At 38.7% G+C, this 24,479-nt stretch overlaps 1 long non-coding RNA gene across 4 annotated transcripts in view; it reads right to left on the bottom strand.

Annotated features, from left to right (window-relative positions):
- Positions 1–24,479, bottom strand: part of LOC133640741 (uncharacterized) — a 121,619-nt gene that overhangs the window by 5,850 nt on the left and 91,290 nt on the right. For 2 of the 4 annotated variants that reach the window (XR_009824204.1, XR_009824206.1), the window contains exon 4: positions 7,938–7,982. This is a non-coding gene — a long non-coding RNA (uncharacterized LOC133640741). Of the gene's footprint in view, positions 1–5,249; positions 5,555–7,937; positions 7,983–16,743; positions 16,961–24,479 lie in introns of those variants that run through there. The other 2 variants (XR_009824205.1, XR_009824203.1) reach the window with 2 other exon arrangements.

Raw genomic sequence — 24,479 nt, 5'->3', positions numbered from 1 at the left:
CAACTAGCGCACTAGTTGCCAGCTAATGATTACCATGGCATTTGTCAGCCAGTGATTAGCTGGCTAGTTTTTCAGCCAACGATTAACGTGCTAATTTTTCAGCTAGCGATTAGCGCACCAGTTGTCAGCCAGAGATTAGCTTGACAGTCTTTCATCTAGCAACTAGCCCACTAGTTGCCAGCTAATGATTACCATGGCAGTTGTCAGCCAGTGATTAGCTTGCTGGTTTTTCAGATAGCGATTAACGTGCTAATTTTTCAGCTAGCGATTAGCGCACCAGTTGTCAGCCAGAGATTAGCTTGACAGTCTTCCATCTCGCAACTAGCCCACTAGTTGCCAGCTAATGATTAAGATGGCAGTTGTCAGCTAGCGATTAACGTGCTAGTTTTTCAGATAGCGATTAGCCCACCAGTTGTCAGCCATATATTAGCTTGACAGTCTTTCATCTAGCAACTAGCCCACTAGTTGCCAGCTAATGATTACCATGGTAGTTGTCAGCCAGTGATTAGCTGGCTAGTTTTTCAGCTAGCGATTACCTTGCTAATTTTTCAGCTAGCGATTAGCGCACCAGTTGTCAGCCAGAGATTAGCTTGACAGTCTTTCATCTAGCAACTAGCCCACTAGTTGCCAGCTAATGATTACCATGGCAGTTGTCAGCCAGTGATTAGCTTGCTAGTTTTTCAGCTAGCGATTACCTTGCTAATTTTTCAGCTAGCGATTAGCACACCAGTTGTCAGCCAGCTATTAGCTTGACAGTCTTTCATCTCGCAACGAGCCCACTACTTGCCAGCTAATGATTACCATGGTAGTTGTCAGCCAGTGATTAGTTTGCTAATTTTTCAGCTAGCGATTAGCACACCAGTTGTCAGCCAGGGATTAGCTAGCCAGTCTTTCAGCTAGCGATTAACATGCTATTTTTTCAGCTAACTAACCTTTTCAGCTAACAATTTGCCAGCTAGCCATAAACATGTTAGTTGTCAGCCACTGCTAAGCTTGCCAGTTTTTCAGCTAGCAATTAGCTTGCTAATCTTTCAGCTAGTGATTAACGTGGTAATTTTTCAGCTAGCGATTAACACACTAGTTGTCAACCAGTGATCAGCTTGCTAGTTTTTCAGCTAGCAATTAACGCATTACTTGCCAGCTAAAGGTTAGCCTGCAATTTTTTCAGCTAGCGATAAGCACACCAGTTGTCAGCTAATGACTAGCTTGCCAGTATTCTAGCTAGCGATTAATGCGATAATTTCGCTAGTTGCCAGCTAGCGATTACCATGTTAGTTGTCAGCAAGTAATCAGCGTTCTAGTTTTTCAGCTAGCGATTAGCACACCAGTTGTCAGCCACTGATTAGCATGCTAGGTTTTTTTGCTAGCAAATAGCGTGCTACTTTTTTCCAGCTAGCAATCAGCACGCCAGTTGCCAGCTAGCGATTTCCCCACCAGTTGTCATATGTTTGCTAGTTTTTCAGCTAATGAAGTGAATTAATTAACTCATATTATGTTTTGCATATGGTGAATGTTTATATTCATTTCGGAGAAAGCAAACCACCAAGTTTAAGTAAGTAGTGGTATTTCACTTTGAGCACATAATAAGATAAGGCCTCTTAGTTTGACATTCGCAGGTGGATTGGATGACTTCTCGTAGGAAAGAGGCCCTAATTGGGACTTCGGAATGCAAAAGTGATAGCCCTATCCTTGAGAAGAGACTACATGTCTAGCTCAACGCCAACATTTAAGTTATGATTTAAAGCAGTTATTTTTCACTTACTTACAGACAGAAATACACATCAGTAACAATTAGCTTCCTAAGTTTTCTGTCAGCAATTAGCATGCACATTTTTCAGCTAGCGACTAACGCACCAGTTGTCAGCCAGTGTATTTGTTAGCCAGTCTTTTAGCTAATGATTAACATGCTAATTTTACAGCTAACGATAAGCGCGCTATATGTCAGCTAGCGATTAAAATAATAGTGATTAGTTTGCTAGTTTTTTAGCTAGTGATTAGCGTTAATACATTTTCAGGTAAGTATTTGCACGTTAGTTGCCAGCTAGCGATTAACATGTTAGTTGTTAGCCAGTGTTTAGTTTGCTAGTTATTTAGCTACTGATTGGCGTTTACATTTTTCAGGTAACTATTAGCGCACTAGTTGCCAGCTAGCGATTAACACGCCAGTCATCAGCCAGTGATTAGTTTACTAGTTTTTCGGATAGTCATTAGCCTTTAAATTTTACCGATAACTCTTAGCAGGCGAGTTGCCAGCTAGCGATTAGCATGCCAGTCGTAAGCCAGTGCTTAGTTTACTAGTTTTTTTCTAGTTTTTTAGCTAGTCATTAGCGTTTACATTTTTCAGGTAGCTATTAGCGCACTTGTTGCCAGCTAGCGATTAACACGTTAGTTGTCAGCCAGTGTTTAGTTTTTCAGCTAGTCACTAGCGTTTAAAATTTTCAGGTAACTATTAGCATGGCTATTTCTCAGCTAGCGATTAACACGTTAGTTGCCAGCCAGTGATTAGTTTGCTAGTTTTTCAGCTAGTCATTAGCGTTTACATTTTTCCGCTAACTCTTAGCAGGCGAGTTGCCAGCTAGCAATTAACACGCCAGTCGTAAATCAGTGATTAGTTTTCTAGTTTTTCAGCTAGTCATTAGCGTGACATTTTTTCAGGTAACTATTAGTGCGCTCGTTGCCAGCTAGAGATTAACACGTTAGTTGTCAACCAGTGTTTAGTTTATAGTTTTTCAGCTAGTCACTAGCGTTTAAAATTTTCAGGTAACTATTAGCACGCTCTTTGCCAGCTAGCGATTAACACGTTAGTTGTCAGCCAGTGTTTAGTTTATAGTTTTTCAGCTAGTCACTAGCGTTTCAAATTTTCAGGTAACTATTAGCACGCTAGTTTTCAGCTAGCGATTAACATGTTAGTTGTCAGCCAGTGTTTAGTTTTCCAGTTTTTCAGCTAGTCACTAGCGTTTCAAATGTTCAGGTAACTATTAGCTCGCCAGTTGCCAGCTACAATTAACACGTTAGTTGTCAGCCAGTGATTAGTTTGCTAGTTTTTCAGCTAGTCATTAGCGTTTACATTTTTCCGCTAACTCTTAGCAGGCGAGTTGCCAGCTACAATTAACACGTTAGTTCTCAGCCAGTGATTAGTTTGCTAGTTTTTCAGCTAGTCATTAGCGTTTACATTTTTCTGCTAACTCTTAGCAGGCGAGTTGCCAGCTAGCGATTAACACGCCAGTTGTAAGCCAGTGATTAGTTTGCTAGTTTTTTAGCTAGTCATTAGCATTTAGATTTTTCAGGTAACTATTAACACGCTTGTTCCCAGCTAGCAATTAACACGTTAGTTGTTAGCCAGTGATTAGTTTGCTAGTTCTTTAGCTTGTCATTAGCATTTAGATTTTTCAGGTAACTATTAACGCGCTTGTTCTCAGCCAGTTATTAGTTTGCTAGTGTTCAGCTAGTCACTAGCGTTTCAAATTTTCAGGTAACTATTAGCACGGCTAGTTCTCAGCTAGCGATTAACATGTTAGTATTCAGCCAGTGATTAGTTTGCTAGTTTTTCAGCTAGTCATTAGCGTTTACATTTTTCCGCTAACTCTTAGCAGGCGAGTTGCCAGCTAGCAATTAACACGCCAGTCGTAAACCAGTGATTCGTTTTCTAGTTTTTCAGCTAGTCATTAGCGTGAAATTTTTTCAGGTAACTATTAGTGCGCTCGTTGCCAGCTAGCGATTAACACATTAGTTGTCAACCAGTGTTTAGTTTATAGTTTTTCAGCTAGTCACTAGCGTTTAAAATTTTCAGGTAACTATTAGCACGCTCTTTGCCAGCTAGCGACTAACACGTTAGTTGTCAGCCAGTGATTAGTTTTATAGTTTTTCAGCTGTCATTAGCGTTTAAAATTTTCAGGTAACTATTAGCATGCTAGTTCCCAGCTAGCGATTAACACGTTAGATGTTAGCCAGTGATTAGTTTGCTAGTTTTTCAGCTAGTCATTAGCGTGAAATTTTTTCAGGTAACTATTAGTGCGCTCGTTGCCAGCTAGCGATTAACGCGTTAGTTGTCAACCAGTGTTTAGTTTATAGTTTTTCAGCTAGTCACTAGCGTTTAAAATTTTCAGGTAACTATTAGCACGCTCATTCCCAGCTAGCGATTAACACGTTAGTTGTCAGCCAGTGTTTAGTTTTCTAGTTTTTCAGCTGTCATTAGCGTTTAAAAATTTCAGGTAACTATTAGCACGCTAGTTCCCAGCTAGCGATTAACATGTTAGATGTTAGCCAGTGATTAGTTTGCTAGTTTTTCAGCTAGTCATTAGCGTGAAATTTTTTCAGGTAACTATTAGTGCGCTCGTTGCCAGCTAGCGATTAACGCGTTAGTTGTCAACCAGTGTTTAGTTTATAGTTTTTCAGCTAGTCACTAGCGTTTAAAATTTTCAGGTAACTATTAGCACGCTCATTGCCAGCTAGCGATTAACACGTTAGTTGTCAGCCAGTGTTTAGTTTTCTAGTTTTTCAGCTGTCATTAGCGTTTAAAATTTTCAGGTAACTATTAGCACGCTAGTTCCCAGCTAGCGATTAACATGTTAGATGTTAGCCAGTGATTAGTTTGCTAGTTTTTTACTTAGTCATTAGCATTTAGATTTTTCCGCTAACTCTTAGCAGGCGAGTTGCCAGCTGGCAATTAACACGCCGGTCATCAGCCAGTGATTAGTTTGCTAGTTTTTTAGCTAGTCATTAGCGTGGCATTTTTTCAGGTAACTATTAGCACACTCTTTGCCAGCTAGCGATTAACACGTTAGTTGTCAGCCAGTTATTAGTTTTCTAGCTAGTCACTAGCGTTTATATTTTTCTGGTAACTATTAGCGCGCTAGTTCCCAGCTAGCAATTAACACGTTAGTTGTCAGCCAGTGATGAGTTTGATAATTTTTTAGCTAGTCATTAGCGTTTAAATTTTTCCGCTAACTCTTAGCAGGCGAGTTACCAGCTAGCAATTAACACGCCAGTTGACAACCAGTATAAATTGCTATTTGCAATTCTAGACAATATTATTTGAGTATCTTAGTATTGTTTAAGTATTCACAAATTAAACTGTTGCAAGCGATCAATAGCGCTAATTTTTGTTGGCGAACGTGAGGAAAATTCAAATGAAAATCCACGATTGAATAATTATCAGTGTTTGTTTAGCTTTGACACAAAACATATTCCCAGCTTTGCTTGCTTTTACACTGAGCAGGTGGGCAGACAGGAAGTGCAAAAGTGTGTGAATTTATTCATCATACAAAGTTCAAGAGTGCATTAAAACTTTTGGGATTTATTCCCCAGACTTGCGTTTTTAAGGTGAGCTGCAAATCTGCGTGTGCGCTTTGGACTCGATGACAACTTGTCTGGCGGACCGCCGCCTCCCTGATAATGCACGCTAACATCTGATGATGAAATAGCCCGGCTGGCAGCGGGCCCATCATCCAAAAAGCACCTCTGGGATGGCAAGCAGCATCTTCATGACCCACATCCACGGTCAACTTCACTAACGCTCCTCCCACTAAACACGCTCCATAATCCTAATGAAAACCTGCACGGGAAAGGATAATAATGGAAGGTCGTCATTAAATAGGAAAAAAAAAAAAAAAGGCTAATAAAAAAATAAAATACAAATAATATAATAATAAATAATAATAAAAAAGAAAAAAGGATAATTTAAAAAAAAAAAGGATAATTTAAAAAAAAAAAGGATAATAAGAAAAAGGATAATAATGGAAGGTCATAATTAAATAGGGAAAAAAAAGAAAGATAATTAAAAAATAAATAAAATAAAATATAATAATAATAATAATAATAATAATAATAATAATAATAATAATAATAATAATAATAATAATAATAAATAATAAATAATAATTAAAAAAAAGAAAAAACGATCATTAAAAAGGATAATAAAAAAGGATAATAATGGAAGGTCGTCATTAAATAGGAAACAAAAAAAAAGGCTAATAAAAAAATAAAATACAAATAATATAATAATAAATAATAATAAAAAAGAAAAAAGGATAATTAAAAAAAAAAAAGGATAATTTAAAAAAAAAAAGGATAACAAAAAAAAGGATAATAATGGAAGGTCATCATTAAATAGGGAAAAAAAAGAAAGATAATTAAAAAATAAATAAAATATAATAATAATAATAATAATAATAATGATAATAATAATAATAAATAATAAATAATAATTTAAAAAAAGAAAAAACGATCATTAAAAAGGATAATAAAAAAGGATAATAATGGAAGGTCGTCATTAAATAGGAAAAAAAAGGATAATAAAAAAAAGATAAAATAATAAAAATAATAATAATAATTATTATTATTATAATAATAATAAATAATAAACACAAAATAAAAAAGGCTAATTAAAAAAAGAATAATAAGAAAAGGATAATAATGGAAGGTCGTCATTAAATAGAAAAAAAAGGATAATAAAAAAATAATAATATAATAATAATAATAAATAATAATAAATAATTTAAAAAAGAAAAAAGGATAATAATGGAAGGTCGTCATTAAATAGGAAGAAAAAAAAGGATAAAAACAATACATATATATAAAGTAATAATAATAATAAATAATTTTAAAAAAGAAAAAAGGATAATAAACAAAAGGATAATAATGGAAGGTCGTCATTAAATAGTGACGCTGAAACACTTCAGAGCTGAGAGGAATTTGTTAAAAACAAAAGGTTGGGTTGGTTAGTTTTTACCTCGTTCTTGTGAGAATCCTGCGTGTGACTAAAGCATTAAGGCGTCTACTGTACCATCTCTTTTTCTTTCGGACTTATCAGGTGGGTAGTGTTCTTCACTCACGCTCTGAGGGATGAGGAAGAAGCCAACCCAGAGCTAGCAATTACCGCACTAGTTAAATTGTCTTTAAGTGTAGGTGGAGTGGTATTCATTTTATTTTTTTCCCAGACACCTAGCGTCCTTAGTAATTCATTCTTTGTATACTCCAGCCTTTAAATAGGTCCCTTTTTAGACCAGTTGATCTGCCATCTCTCTTTTCTGCTCTGGTAGCCACAGATCAGCCTCCACGGAGGAGGTGCTAGCTGTTCCAAGTCTGTTCCAGCTTTTTCCTGAGAGTTGCGGCAAAAGTTGCGATGCTTTAAGGATTTAAAGAAAACCGAACCCAAAACAATGAATCAACTTGTGATTTTATGAACGCGTTTTAAGTGGTCCTTGTGACCTCAAAAAGCACACGAGTGCAACAAAAAGGTTAGCGATTAGCGTGCTATCTTCTCAGCGATCAATTGGCGCGATAAATGCCAGCAAGCGATTACTGCGCCGGTTGTCAGCCCATGATTGGCTTGCTAGTTTTTCAGCTAGCGAATAGCTTGCTAATGTTTCAGTTAACAATTAGCTTGATAACTTTTCAGCTAGCGATAAGCTCACCAGTTGTCCGCCAGTGATTAGCTCGACAGTTTGTCATCTAGCAACTAGCCCACGACTTGCCAGCTAGTGATTACCATGCCAGTTGTGAGCCAGTTGTGAGCCAGTTATTCGCTCGCTAGTTTTTCAGCTAGCGACTACTTTGCTAATTTTTGAGCTAGCAATTAGCGCACCAGTTGTCAGCCAGGGATTAGTTTGCTAGTCTTTTAGCTAGCGATTAAAGTGTTACCTGAGAAGGTGGGCAGACAGAAAGTGCAAAAGTGTGTGAATGTATTCTTTTTTTTTTTCAAAATAAAATCTCATGATGCGGACACTTTTGTTACTGGAAACTTTCTAACAAGCTTCTGCCTTGGAGAATGTACTGCATATGTGTAAAAGTAAAACGCAACTAAAGTATTTTCCAGACTAATAAGCCACATCCACCTAATGTTAGAAGAAAAAAAAGGGTCTATATATTAGTCGCACCGGACTAGAAGCTGCAGGTATATACGCTGTGAAACAAGTTATTTACGAAGACTTACATACCTTCATTTTTTCCCCGAATTGTCCTCTGCGTGGGTTTGATGAAAACTATTAAACACAAACATTATGGCAATTAGGGGGGGAAAAAAAAAAAAAGTCCATAAATTAGCTGCACCGTTTTTTTAAGCCACAGGGTTCAAAGTGTAGGGAAGAGTAGTGGATTATAGTCCGGAATTTACAGCATATTTTTTGGATACTTGTTTATACAGACATGTTTTGGGCTACAATTAATGAAGGACACTTATGTATGTCTAGCTCGTCTGCTATTGTGTGCTTAGCTGTTGTGTAGCTGCTAGCTCCTAGTAGCCCATAGCCCAGCATGTTTACCTTTTGTAAATTACTTGATCAAAATAGAAGAAAATACCAACCTTGTGTGCTACCTAATTTATGGCTAGTTTGTGTGCTTAGCTGCTGTGTAGCTGCTAGTAGCCTATATCCGAGCATGTTTACCTTTTGTAAACATGCTAGGCTAATATAAACGTTTGTAAATTTTACAATATATCTAAAACTATTTGTATTTACTAAACCGTCCCATGTGTGATGTCTGTAGGAGTGTTTTAATGCATATTTGTACGTGCTATCGTAATGTAATCAAGCAAACGTCGTTAGCATTAGCTAATATGCTAACACGTTTACGAGTGTTTGCGTTAGCATTAATAACTTACAATGGCATTCATTTTGTATTGTTTCAGTTTCACAAATTCCTCAGTAAATTCACCAAAACGTCACGGTGGAGTTATTAAGTCTGTTTAGCTGTTTGGAGAGCTAGCTTCCGCAGCTAGTGGGTCCATGTCGATGACTTCTGTTTTATTTGATCAGCCGTTTTACTGCCGTGTCACAGACACTGTTTATAAACAATTAAGGTACGTAAATAAATAAACAAATCTTTATGAGTAAATAACTCATTTCACAACATATGTATCTGCGGATTATAGTCCGGTGCAGCTAACATATGGAAGATTTTTTTTTTTTCTTCTAAAATTATGCGGGTGGGGCGCTTTATCAGCCAGAAAATACGATATTTACATACCTTAATTGTTTCCAAACGGAAGACTGCCGTTGTGAGTTAAAGATACTAACACACACACTCGTAAACATGTTAGCATATTAGCTAATTCTAACAACGATAGCTTGATTACATTACGATAGCACGTACAAATATGCACGAAAACATCCCTACAGACATCACACAAGTAAGAATAGTTTTAGTTACATTGTAAAACGTACAAACCCCGTTTCCATATGAGTTGGGAAATTGTGTTGGATGTAAATATAAACGGAATACAATGATTTGCAAATCCTTTTCAACCCATATTCAGTTGAATATGCTACAAAGACAACATATTTGATGTTCAAACTGATAAACATTTTTTTGTGTGCAAATAATCATTAACTTTAGAATTTGATGCCAGCAACACGTGACAAAGAAGTTGGGAAAGTTGGCAATAAATACTGATAAAGTTGAGGAATGCTCATCAAACACTTATTTGGAACATCCCACAGGTGAACATGATTGGGTATAAAAGTAGATTCCATGAAATGCTCAGTCATTCACAAACAAGGATGGGGCGAGGGTCACCACTTTGTCAACAAATGCGTGAGCAAATTATTGAACAGTTTAAGAAAAACCTTTCTCAACCAGCTATTGCAAGGAATTTAGGGATTTCACCATCTATGGTCCGTAATATCATCAAAGGGTTCAGAGAATCTGGAGAAATCACTGCACGTAAGCAGCTAAGCCCGTGACCTTCCATCCCTCAGGCTGTACTGCATCAACAAGCCACATCAGTGTGTAAAGGATATCACCACATGGGCTCAGGAACACTTCAGAAACCCACTGTCAGTAACTACAGTTGGTCGCTACATCTGTAAGTGCAAGTTAAAACTCTCCTATGCAAGGCGAAAACCGTTTATCAACAACACCCATGAACGCCGTCGGCTTCGCTAGGCCTGAGCTCATTTAAGATGGACTGATACAAAGTGGAAAAGTGTTCTGTGGTCTGACGAGTCCACATTTCAAATTGTTTTTGGAAACTGTGGACGTCGTGTCCTCCGGACCAAAGAGGAAAAGAACCATCCGGATTGTTATAGGCGCAAAGTTGAAAAGCCAGCATCTGTGATGGTATGGGGGTGTATTAGTGCCCAAGACATGGGTAACTTACACATCTGTGAAGGCGCCATTAATGCTGAAAGGTACATACAGGTTTTGGAGCAACATATGTTGCCATCCAAGCAACGTTACCATGGACGCCCCTGCTTATTTCAGCAAGACAGCTGTCGGTGTAATATGAAAACAAAGTTTTAAAATACAAAACATTACGTTAGCGGAGAAAAATCCATGAATTTGCCACAAATGCTTATAGCTTGGAAATTACGGTACATAATCTGAATTAACTAAAGTATCAAAAGAATAGTTATTTTGATTTAAAAAACTTATATTAGAGCATAAAGATCTAGTATTGGCGATATCAATGTGCACATCACTGAATGAAATATCTTAATTACATTTCTGCTACCATGAATGTGAGTGTGAATGTTGTCTGTCTATCTGTGTTGGCCCTGCGATGAGGTGGCGACTTGTCCAGGGTGTACCCCGCCTTCCGCCCGAATGCAGCTGAGATAGGCTCCAGCACCCCCCGCGACCCCGAAAGGGACAAGCGGTAGAAAATGGATGGATTCCATTAGCTAACAACATACTGATGCCAAATATTACTGGATTCATTTTTCCATCTGAAAGAGCAAAATGGAAGCATCGCTTCACATTACTTTAGTATTGGAAGGTTTTATAGCAGGAAAGTCATTGCGCTTCTCCAAACTTTGAAACATTCCGCGTGATTGAAAGGTGTCAGGAGCAGGAAGCGGGAGAGTTTTAGAAGAGAGGAGATATCCTGCAGGAAGTTAAAGTCGGAGAAGCACATCTAAAATGATGCGGAGGAAGGAGGCGGCTGGGGAGAGGCAAAGATGGATGAAGTGGAATGTCGGGGATGTTCTTGGGAGATAAAAAAAAAAGGGAGGAGGATGGAGTGCAGCCACACGTGCGTTTCTGCAGGTGGAAGTGGTGGGCGGCGAGAACCAATCCAATCAGCCGTAATGGAGTCAAAGGTCACTGTTCACTCCTACTAAAGCACTGTGGCCAAAATGCCAGAGGAAACACTGAGATAACACCAAGCACCACTTCTGTGCTAACGTTTCAGGTGATGCACAGCACCAAACTGGGAAAACAGAGCACAAACTGACGTTCACTGCAGTGATTCACATCCAAAACGCCATTTTTTTAAAATAAATTGCTTCATGAATTCTGAGAAACAATTCGCAATTTATTTAATTTTTCTTTAAAAAGGATACATTTTTGGATTAAATACATTAAAGGCCTACTGAAACCCACTACTACCGACCACGCAGTCTGATAGTTTATATATCAATGATGAAATCTTAACATTGCAACACATGCCAATACGGCCGGGTTAACTTATAAAGTGACTTTTAAAACTTCCCGGGAAATATCCGGCTGAAACGTCGCGGTATGATGACGTATGCGCGTGACGAAGTCAGAGTAACGGAAGTTATGGTACCCGTAGAATCCTATACAAAAAGCTCTGTTTTCATTTCATAATTCCACAGTATTTTGGACATCTTTTGCAATTTGTTTAATGAACAATGAAGGCTGCAAAGAAGACAGTTGTAGGTGGGATTGGTGTATTAGCAGCGGACTACAGCAACACAACCAGGAGGACTTTGTTGGAGCGCTAGCCGCGCTAGCCGCGCTAGCCGCGCTAGCCGCGCTAGCCGCCGACCTCACCTTGACTTCCTACGTCTCCGGGCCGCCAAACGCATCGGGTGAAGTCCTTCGTCCTTCTGCCGATCGCTGGAACGCAGGTGAGCACGGGTGTTGATGAGTAGATGAGGGCTGGCTGGCGTAGGTGGAGAGCTAATGTTTTTAGCATAGCTCTGTGAGGTCCCGTTGCTAAGTTGCTAAGTTAGCTTCAATGGCGTCGTTAGCACAGCATTGTTAACCTTCGCCAGCCTGGAAAGCATTAACCGTGTATTTACATGTCCACGGTTTAATAGTATTGTTGATTTTCTATCTATCCTTCCTTCTATCCTTTATTTTTTTGTTTCTATATGCAGTTAAAGCACGATGCTATCACGCTAGCTCGTAGCTAAAGCATTTCGCCGATGTATTGTCGTGGAGATAAAAGGCACTGAATGTCCATTTTGCGTTCTCGACTCTCATTTTCAAGAGGATATAGTATCCGAGGTGGTTTAAAATACAAATCCGTGATCCACAATAAAAAAAGGAGAGTGTGGAATCCAATGAGCCAGCTTGTACCTAAGTTACGGTCAGAGCGAAAAAAGATACGTCCATCACTGTCTCTCAAGTCCTTCACTGTAACGTTCCTCATCTACGAATCTTTCATCCTCGCTCAAATTAATGGGGTAATCATCACTTTCTCGGTCCGAATCTCTCTCGCTCCATTGTAAACAATGGGGAATTGTGAGGAATACTAGCTCCTGTGACGTCACGCTACTTCCGGTACAGGCAAGGCTTTTTTTTATCAGCGAGCAAAAGTTGCGAACTTTATCGTCGATTTTCTCTATTAAATCCTTTCAGCAAAAATATGGCAATATCGCGAAATGATCAAGTATGACACATAGAATGGATCTGCTATTCCCGTTTAAATAAAAAAAAATCATTTCAGTAGGCCTTTAAAGGCCTACTGAAACCCACTACTACCGACCACGCAGTCTGATAGTTTATATATCAATGATGAAATCTTAACATTGCAACACATGCCAATACGGCCGGGTTAACTTATAAAGTGCAATTTTAAATTTCCCGCTAAACTTCCGGTTGAAAAACTCCTTTGGATATGACGTATGCGCGTGACGTCACGAGGGCAAGGGAAGTATTCGGAGCCCGTAGAATCCTATACAAAAAGCTCTGTTTTCATTTCATAATTCCACAGTATTCTGGACATCTGTGTTGGTGAATCTTTCGCAATTTGTTTAATGAACAATGGAGGCTGCAAAGAAGAACGTTGTAGGTGGGATCGGTGTATTAGCGGCTGGCTGTAGCAACACAACAAGGACTACTTACTTGGATAGCAGACGCCTAGCCGATGCTAGCCGCCCACCACACGGATGATCGGGTGAAGTCCTTCGTCGCGCCGTCGATCGCTGGAACGCAGGTGAGCACGGGTGTTGATGAGCAGATGAGGGCTGGCTGGCGTAGGTGGAGCGCTAATGTTTTTATCATAGCTCTGTGAGGTCCGGTTGCTAAGTTGCTAAGTTAGCTTCAGCGTCGTTAGCAAAAGCATTGTTAAGCTTTGCCAGGCTGAGAATTATTAACCGTGTAGTTACATGTGCATGGTTTAATAGTATTGTTGATCTTCTGTCTATCCTTCCAGTCAGGGATTTATGTATTTTGTTTCTATCTGCATTTGAGAACGATGCTATCACGTTAGCTCAGTAGCTAAGTGGGTCACCGATGTATTGTCGTGGAGATAAAAGTCACTGTGAATGTCCATTTCGCGTGCTCGACTCTCATTTTCAAGAGGATATAGTATCCAAGGTGGTTTAAAATACAAATCGGTGATCCACAATAGAAAAAGGAGAGAGTGTGGAATCCAATGAGCCAGCTTGTACCTAAGTTACGGTCAGAGCGAAAAAAGATACGTCCTGCACTGCCTCTAGTTCTTCACTCTAATGTTCCTCATCCACAAATCTTTCATCCTCGCTCAAATTAATGGGGTAATCGTCGCTTTGTCGCTCCGAATCTCTCTCGCTCCATTGTAAACAAAGGGGAATTGTGAGGAATATTACCTCCTGTGACGTCACGCTACTTCCGGTACAGGCTTAGGCTTTTTTTTATCAGCGAGCAAAAGTTGCGAACTTTATCGTCGATTTTCTCTACTAAATCCTTTCAGCAAAAATATGGCAATATCGCGAAATGATCAAGTATGACACATAGAATGGATCTGCTATTCCCGTTTAAATAAAAACAATTAATTTCAGTAGGCCTTTAAGCAACTATTATTAGGGCCCGGGAGGGTGATGCAAAACACCGTAAGGGAGTGGCAGTTACTAATTTTGCAATGCAGTCTGCTGAAAATGATGGAAAGTGACTAGGGATGTAATGGTATCAAAATCACACGGTACAACAGTTGAACACAAACATAATGCTAAAATACCCTGATCATATTTATTACTACAAACTAGTGTTGTCCCGATTCCAATATTTTAGTACTGGTACCAAAATTATTTCGATACTTTTCGGTACTTTTCTGAATAAAAGGGACCACAAAAATATGCATGAAAACACTCCTACAGACATCACACATGGTATGTATGAATTGTTTTATTAAATTGCAAAACTTACAAATGTTGCTTCGAGCGATGAATGAAGAAACCATATGCGTAGAAACGCTATGGACGGCTAGACGACCGAACGTCACTCTATTTCCTGTTTGAGAGCACTAAATGCAGTGAGAAAAATGGTCCAGAAGATGGCGCCATTACACAAACAATAAAACACTTTCTAGGTGTATTTGCTTGTTTTTTTGTTTTGGGTTTTGTCACGGCGCAGGCTCGAACCGGCTTTTCCCAGGCATCACGCCCACATGCCGGCAAGGCTGTGGGCGATCAGCAATCTGCACACCTGGGACTGATGTGGGCGAGCGGTATAAGGACCAGTGGACCCTAGGATCCTCGTGGGAACTTAATCTTCTATGGTGTACCGTAAGCCGACTCCAGCTTTATGCTCTCTCTACCCTCTCTGCGTTTCCCCTCCGTGTCGTCCTCCCGCAGTTCGTTTCCAAGTTTTCCTGTTGTGATCCCCTGTTGTTCCCCTCTAGATTCTGGACTGCCTTCCTAGGATCTTGACTTCTCGCATGACCACGGACTGCCTTCCTGCTTTGTCCCTCCTCTCGCTCAACACAACACTTGGTAACACACACTACAGCTAACCACACACATAGCCTCACACACACACTCTTGGATTGTGTCACACACAACACTATAGTTAGTATTGTTTGATTATTATATATATATATATTGCCTATATATGTATAATAAATCATAGAGCTTTACTGCCCCCTTGTGTCTGTGCCGTCAACTCCCTCTAGCAACCATAACAGTTTTTCTATTATTTGTATTCAATCAATCAATTCTATTTCATTATTTGGCTGCTGTAGTTAATTTTATTAGATTAACATTCTGTGATCATTTTTATTTTTATTATTATTTTTTTTAAACTTATTTAGGTTTTATTTCATATTTCAATAATAATAATTTGATTAAACAAACATTTTATGATTTTTGTAGACAACATTTTTAAAACATATATTTCTAAAAATGTTTTTTAGGCCAACACTGTCTTTTGAAAATATGTTATTATAATGTATATACCAAATATATTACGAGAATTATGTTTAATCGAGAATCGGCTGTGTGCCCAAAGATTCCCAACTTTAGTGACTAAGATGGCGGCAGCTGGAATCGTACCAGGAGACCTCAAGTTCTTGGAGGACTTGTGTTGTCCCGATACCAATATTTTGGTACCGGTACTGGTACTAAAATGTATTTTGATACTTTTCGGTACTTTTCTAAATAAAGGGGACCACAAAAAATTGCATTATTGGCTTTATGTTAACAAAAAATGTTACGGTATATTAAACCGGTACTTTTTAGAGGCGGTATAGTACCGAATATGATTCATTAGTATCGCGGTACTATACCAATACCGGTATACCATACAACCCTATGGAGGACACGCCAGAGCCTCAAAAAGTGCCCAATAAGACCGGAAAATGTCATTAGATTTGTTGCCAGTCGCTTTAATTTTTTATTAATACGATCCATGGGAGATTAAATATAATCGCTAACCAATTAGCAGCAAAGTTGCTAAAATGGCAGCACTGATGCTACGTCTTCTTATCCTCTGGCAGAGCAGGTGAGTCACGTCATCTACATTATAGTCCCATTATAATGTATAATACACTCTTAAGGGAGTCAATGCTCTCTTCTAAAACGTGTCTCAGTTCTGAGACGGTCAATTTTAGCAGTTTTCCTTTAAAAAAAAAAAAAAAAAATGAAGGTTACTTTGTAACGAACCCAAAATGATGGGCCAGCGATTGGTTTAATTAAGCTAAGTAAGATCAGTGCACATCTCAGAGTGAACCCTCACGGCTGAGCAACCGGAGACAATTCATTAATCCGGATTCCAGGCGAGGCTTTCCTTCATGATCTCTGACTTTTCCAACCTTTTTAATAAACCTGCGGCACTCAGGGCCACTTGTGGAACCAGGGATAAAAAAAAAAGTATCACGATAGAGGAGTCCTACACAGTATCGGTCCATATAGATAGTTATTGATAGATTTCATGACCTATCGAAAATAAGGAGCAGGAGAAAAATATATTCAATGTAAAAATTTTCATTTCAAGTGTAACCTTCCTCTGATTATAATCCCCTCAAGTATCAAAGCAGAAAGGAAAGGAAATGTAAACAAAATTGTAAAATCACATCCAACACCTAAAGGGGAAATGCACTTTTTTGGGGGGGGAATTTTGCCTACCGTTCACAATCATTATGAGAGACAAGAAGACAAAAGTTTTGTTTTGTTTTGCATTCTAACATGTAAAAAACGTCTTGTTCTAGGTAGCTAGCAATGCATCTAATGGGAGCAATCAATTCTACCTTGAAATCATTTAAAAAATGCATTCAAAAAAGTCAACACGACTTGTACTGTAGTTGTAATAACACGCATAACGTGCTGCATGTATCATGATCGATATCAAAGTGTGACTCACTCGATGGATAGTTGTCTGTTAGGTCCAGCTGGAGGAAGGCGTTTTTTTCCCCCGGTTTATTTGGGTAAGCACTCCATTTATGTCGAAATAGCTTGGCTCCAAGTTCCACATTTTGCAGCTTCGAGTCACTTTCACCTCACTCTCTCCGCTTCCATCTGCTCCAACGTCTCACTCTTCCTTTGTGCTGGAAGTACTAGTTCTTCTTCTGTATATTTAGCTAAAAAAGATAAGGTTATGAATACTCATTTGTCCGAAAATAGTCGTCTTTGTTGTCTGTGACCAAGTCTGCCATGATTAGAACACACACTCGCGTTTGTTTCCGGAAGTAGGAACACATATTTGTTGCCAGAAGTCGGACATGCGCTGTTATGGAAACGGAAATCAATGCACTGAAGTAATCAATCAATGATTGAAATGATCAAAATACAGTAAATATTGAACATATTACATATTTTTATGAAGGTGTCTGTTACTACATTATATATATATACTTGTTATGAAGGTGTATGTTACTACATTATATATATATATATATATATATATATATATATATATATATATATATATATATATATATATACTTGTAATGTGTATATTGTACATATTACATATTGCTATGAAGGTGTGTGTTACTACATTATATATATACTTGCAGCGTGTATATTGTACATATTACATATTGTTATGAAGGTGTCTTGTTACTATGGTATATATATACTTGGAGTGTGTATATTGTACATATTACATATTGTTATGAAGGTGTATGTTACTATATTATATATATACTTGGAGTGTGTATATTGTACATATTACATATTGTTATGAAGGTGTCTGTTACTATGGTATATATATACTTGGAGTGTGTATATTGTACATATTACATATTGTTATGAAGGTGTCTGTTACTACATTATATATATATACTAGCAGTGTATATATAAAACATATTACATAATGTTATGAAGGTGTATGTTACTATATTACATATATACTTGGAGTGTGTATATTGTAATGAAGGTGTCTGTTACTACATTATATATATATAATTGCAGTGTGTATAATGTACATATTACATTTTGTTATTAAGGTGTGTGTTACTACATTATAAATATACTTGCAGTGTGTATATAAAACATATTACACATTGTTATGAAGGTGTCTGTTACTACATTATATATATATATATATATATATATATATATATATATATATATATATATATATATATATATATATATATATATATATATATATATATATATATATATATATATACATACAAACCCCGTTTCCATATGAGTTGGGAAATTGTGTTAGATGTAAATATAAACGGAATACAATGATTTGCAAATCCTTTTCAACCCATTTTCAATTGAATGCACTACAAAGACAAGATATTTGATGTTCGAACTCATTAACTTTATTTTTTTTTTGCAAATAATAATTAACTTAGAATTTCAAGGCTGCAACACTTGCCAAAGTACCTTAAACAATAGTTTAGTGTGGCTTAAACGGGGCTTAGGCTAAATAATTATTCGTTTCAGGGGTTATCCAGCTTAGTGTAGACCAGTGTTTCTCAAAGTGTGGGGCGCGCCCCACTGGTGGGGAATAGAGACATGACAGGTGGGGCGCGAGGAACGGGAGGACATTTCACTTTCCTTTTTTTTTTTTTTTAAATTATATTCTTAGATTATTTTTTTTTACTATGCTTTCATTTTCTATACACACTGTAAATCACTTTGTGATTCTGTCTGTGGAATCCGCTATATAAATAAATGTAAATTACTTCTTTTTCCTGTAGACTTTAAATTTCTAGGTAGGAGCGCAAGTTTGACAGACAGCAACAGTAACTAATGGGGGCGGGGCTAAGCGGAAGCTCTGTGAATGGCGAGTCACTGTGCGAGGATTTGCTGTTTTGCAAATACATAAAAAATAGAGCCACTGCTGATGAGCTGTTCGAGATAATGGACAGCTTCCTCAAAGAACACAACCTTAAATGGGAAAACTGTGTGGGCTTTTACTCTGATGGCGCACAGACCATGGCAGGGTAAAGAAACGGGCTGCAGGCTCTAATTAAGAGGGTTGCGCCAAATGCGCATTGGACACACTGTGTGTCATTCACCGGGAAGCACTCGCGTCAAGCCAGCTCAGCCCCGAACTCAATGAGGTTTTAACAGTGGCAGTGTCAAGCCTGCAACCCCGATTTGAAAAGCTGTGCAGTGCAAAACAGGCTCATTGCAGCCACTAATGCTGGAGTACTGTAAAACTCATGTTCACTTGCAAGGGCGCCGAAAAGGGGGGGTAAAGGAGACGGATTCTAGGGGCCCATGATGGAGGGGGGCCCAGAGAGGCCCCTAATGATGATGAAATTATAATACAGAAAAAATAATGACACTAAGTTATTAACTAACATATAATCGCACATGTTTTATTTTCCATGTCCTGGTAACAATACCTTTATTTGTTTTGGAAGCATCAACACCTGCAGGGCCCTCCCTTCCCCCCTCTATTTACGTAAAATGGTTCAGTCCGACTGGATCAGCTGCAGGTAGAGCACCGGCGATTTGTCACAGACAGCGCCACAGGAGGACACAGCAGTATGCCTCAAAAATCAGGCAGCCAAAAAAGAAAGGAAAATAAAATAAGAGAGGAGAAGGAGTTGAAGGGTCGACGATATGTCACCCAATATTTCCCCCAAAAAAGGTGGGTTTGTTAGTTGTGGTGGAAAGTTATGCATATTAACTTTGTCCCTGTCTGTGGTAATAAGCTAGCTCACTTTTCTCACCATGTTAGCTCAAGAAAACTCTGGATTTTTACATTTTACTGCTATATTAGTTAAATAATCAATCCAGTCAAACATTTATCAAGCTGTTCTTATTCAATAATAGTTGATCTCCCCTCTGTCAAAATGATGCCTCATTCTGAACAGAGTCAAGTGCACCAGCAGCAGCAGCAGCTGTCTGTCAGCCCCCAAGTCCCCCTGCCCCTGAATCAGCCCCAGTGCCCCCACATGAGGAAGGAGGTGAGCAGCTGTGTGGGTTGAAATAATAATAATAATAATAATAATATAATACAACATATAATACATTTTACCACAGTCTCAAGAATCAGTGGTGCAGCAAATAAATGACTCAAAATTAATTCCATTGTATTCAGAATACCATTAAAATGCATAATTGTATGTAAAATAGCATCAAAAAATGTTGCCGCTGTGTTGGGGGCCCTGTAAAGATTCTTTTCATGGGGCCCAAAATCCCTAGCGGCGCCCCTGTTCACTCGCCCTGTCTTGCCAAAATGCATAGCTCCTCCTATTTTTTTGCAAAGATTGCAAAGTGGCACTTTTATTTTATTTATTATTATGCATCAAGTTATTTGATTTATTATTGAACTTGAAGCAAGTTATAACACTTTTATTTTATTTATTATTGAACTTGATGCAAGTTATAACACTTTTATTTGATTTATTATTGAACTTGATGCAAGTTATAACAATTGTTTTGATTTATTATTGAACTTGATGCAAGTTATAACACTTTTGATTTATTATTGAACTTGATGCAAGTTTAAACACTTTTGTTTTATTTATTATTGAACTTGATGCAAGTTATTTGATTTATTATTGAACTTGATGCAAGTTATTTGATTTATTATTGAACTTGATGCAAGTTATACCACAGCTGCACAGTTATTTTATTTATTATTGAACTTGATGTTATTTTATGTTATTGAGTTTGAATGTATACAACTTGATGTTACTTGATGTTCAATAAATTTGAAAATGTTAAGCTTGGCATTAGCGTTCTGTTGGGGCGATGGGGGCAGGTGGGGCTTGAAAACTCCCCCTTGTCCAAAGTGGGGGATGACAAAAAAAGTTTGAGAACCACTGGTGTAGACATAGCCTTAGGGCGCAACAAACACCATGAGCTATACACTACTGCCATCTAAAATTGCAGCAATTTTATATGCTGATTTCAACACCTCCAAAATAGTTAATGAAAACCACAACTAAGATGCATGTTACAATCAAACAGCTTGTGCTTAACAAGTACAATACTTACAGTATCAACACTATGTAGGGCGCAACAAACACAACATGAGCTATACATTACTGCCATCTAACGTCTTTGCGATTATACATGGCGATTTCAACACCTCCAAATTGATTCATGAAAACTACAACAAAGATGCACATTGCTTAATAAGTGCAATACTTATAGTATTAACATGTCTTAGGGCGCAACAAACAACACCATGACCTGTACACCAGTGGTCCCCAACCTTTTTTGCACCCCAGACCGGTTTAATGTAAGCATTATTTTCAGGGACCACCTTTCCACTTGTTTTAGATAAATACAGCAAAAATAAGTGCATGAAAAATACAACTCACTTTAACGCTGAATTAATGGGAGCCCTGGGCTTGTTTCTTTTCAATGAAATGCAGATGGAAATCAGCCTTTGGCTACAATCTGTCACATTTATATTTTATATGTTCATTGATGTGCATTGTATCATGTCACAAAGTTATAACAAATAGCAACTTCCTATCAGGAGTTTTGTTGTACAAACCCCGTTTCCATATGAGTTGGGAAATTGTGTTAGATGTAAATATAAACGGAGTACAATGATTTGCAAATCATTTTCAACCCATATTCAATTGAATGCACTACAAAGACAAGATATTTGATGTTCAAACTCATAAACTTAATTTTTTTTTTGCAAATAATAATTCACTTAGAATTTCATGGCTGCAACATGTGCCAAAGTAGTTGGGAAAGGGCATGTTCACCACTGTGTTACATGGCCTTTCCTTTTAACAACACTCAGTAAACGTTTGGGAACTGAGGAGACACATTTTTTAAGCTTCTCAGGTGGAATTCTTTCCCATTCTTGCTTGATGTACAGCTTAAGTTGTTCAACAGCCGTAGCAGTATTTTAGGCTTCATAATGCGCCACACATTTTCAATGGGGGACAGGTCTGGACTACAGGCAGGCCAGTCTAGTACCTGCACTCTTTTACTATGAAGCCACGTTGATGTAACACGTGGATTGGCATTGTCTTGCTGAAATAAGCAGGGGCGTCCATGGTAACGTTGCTTGGATGGCAACATATGTTGCTCCAAAACTGGTATGTACATTTCAGCACTTACGTGCAGTGTTTATATAAAACGTTGATGGAGGGTTTTGAAGATGTTCTTGTCTCTCATAACAATTGTGAACGATAGGCTAAACTGCAGTTCCCCTTTGACAATAAAATGGAAATGTAAACATGGGGAACTATTTTCTGCAGGTTTAGTGCCAGGAAGTTACAGCTGTGCTCTAAAGGGTGAGCATAGCTAAGGTGGTGTGGTATCGCTGATTACAAACGCCTCGGTCTGACTACGATCCCGTTGGAAAAATCCCCCCCAAAAACGCCATACTGTCTACAGGTATGTGACTTTTCCTGGTTTGCCCACAATTTCTTCATTTTTACTTTTTCGTCTCACTCCATGCAACGAATCAACCGCCAGACAACGAGATGGCGCAGCCAAACCTGGTAGATGATACTGTTACCTGATTGGCTGTTAATGACCAGTGATCACTTCCTGTTTTATTGATATCATTATCTATCACGTTGCTCGTGACATTGCCGACACGTGTGCTACTGGACCAGCTTTATGGAGTGACGGTTTTAGACGAGAGAAAAACGGACTAAATTGGAGGGTACCTGTTGGAATGTGGCGTCCATGTCTGCAGAAATATCATGTGGTCACATGGTGCATTAACTCAGGGTGACTCACAGAGGAAATATCGTACCTACAATCATCCACCAGCCTCCCTTTTAATAACTGTCATATTTACAGGAGTGATAAAAGACAGCCTCTGAATGGTAATAGTTATTAAATGTGACATTTAACTTCAATGCAGCCTTTAACATGAAAAGGCGGACAACACTTTGGACCGGTCGCCGGTCAATCACAGCGCCATTTGACGACAAGTGAACGTAAAAATGATAGTTAAAAAAAATAAAATACTCAAGCTTAAAAACAAAATTGCTAGCCGAAAAAAGTAGTTTTTCTTTGTTACATACATACTTTACAGCATTTCCGTAGACTGGCGTTGTGGGAGGTTTTTAAAGGGCTTTATATGATTACTTGCATTGTTAGCCGCCGCATACTAGCTGTTTTTTACAATTTAGAACGCACCAAAAACTGCAGTTTTTCTTTAAGGATTGTTGCCTGGAAAGTCACCTAGCGTGAAAAAAAACATGCATTTGACATTTTAGCATTCTATGTACATTCTGTTTATTATTGATTTTTTTGTTGACCTTGCAAAATGTACTTTATTAATTTACTTTATTAAATTTAAATTACAATAATTAATACAATTAGTAAATTAAATTAATAATTAAATAAAATTGATGAAATAAAATAAAATACAAGTAATTCATTATTTACCAACCAACACCCCTAATCATTAGTCTCATCCGGGTCACGGCACCACATTTTTCCGAATTTCCTGTTCCGCCCCGGACTCGAACTTTGGTCTTTCGATATGAGGCACGAGCTTGCTAACTACCCAGCTAAAATCATGAGCTATCAACCCAATAGTAGCACTAGTCTTGCCTTTGTCAGGGAGTGAGGTTGACCAACCAACACCCCTAAACATTAGTCTCATCCGGGTCACGGCACCACATTTTTACGAATTTTCTGTTCCGCCTGGGACTCAAACCTTGGTCTTTCGGCATGTGGGACGAGCGTGCTACCTACCAAGCAAAAAGCCAGAGCTATCAACCCGATAGCCAGCACTAGTATTGCCTTTGTCAGGGAGTGAGGTTGACCAACCAACACCCCTAAACATTATTCTCATCCGGGTCACGGCACCACATTTTTACGAATTTTCTGTTCCGCCCGGGACTCAAACCTTGGTCTTTCGGCATGTGGGACGAGCGTGCTAGCTACCAAGCAAAAAGCCAGAGCTATCAACCCGATAGCCAGCACTAGTCTTGCCTTTGTCGGGGAGTGAGGTCTACCGACGTACACAAATAAACATTCGTCTCATCCGGGTCACGGCACCACATTTTTCCACTTTTCCTGTTCCGCCGGGGACTCGAACCTTGGTCTTTCGGCATGAGGCATGAGTGTGCTAGCTACCCAGCTAAAAGCCTGAGCTACCAACCCGATAGCCAGCACTAGTCTTGCCTTTGTCAGGGAGTGAGGTCTACGACGTACACCCCTAAACATTTGTCTCATCCGGGTCACGGCACCACATTTTTCCACTTTTCCTGTTCCGCCCAAGACTCGAACCTCGGTCTTTCGGCATGAGGCACAAACGTGCTAGCTACCCAGCTAAAATCATGAGCTATCAACCCGATAGCCAGCACTAGTCTTGCCTTTGTCAGGGAGTGAGGTTTACCAACCAACACCCCTAAACATTAGTCTCATCCGGGTCACAGGACCACATTTTTACAAATTTCCTGTTCCGCCCTGGACTCGAACCTTGGTCTTTCGGCATGTGGGACGAGTGTGCTAGCTACCAAGCAAAAAGCCAGAGCTATCAACCCGATAGCCAGCACTAGTCTTGCCTTTTTAGGGAAAGAGGTCTATCGACGTACAGTACACCCCTAAACATTTGTCTCCTCCGGGTCACGGCACCACATTTTTCCACTTTTCCTGTTCCACCCAGGATTTGAACCTCGGTCTTTCGGCATGAGGCACGAGCGTGCTAGCTACCCAGCTAAAAGCCTGAGCTGTCAACCC

This window comes from Entelurus aequoreus, linkage group LG23, assembly GCF_033978785.1.
Source record: "Entelurus aequoreus isolate RoL-2023_Sb linkage group LG23, RoL_Eaeq_v1.1, whole genome shotgun sequence".
Lineage (NCBI taxonomy): Eukaryota > Metazoa > Chordata > Actinopteri > Syngnathiformes > Syngnathidae > Entelurus > Entelurus aequoreus.
This window is presented reverse-complemented; position numbering and strand designations above follow the sequence as displayed.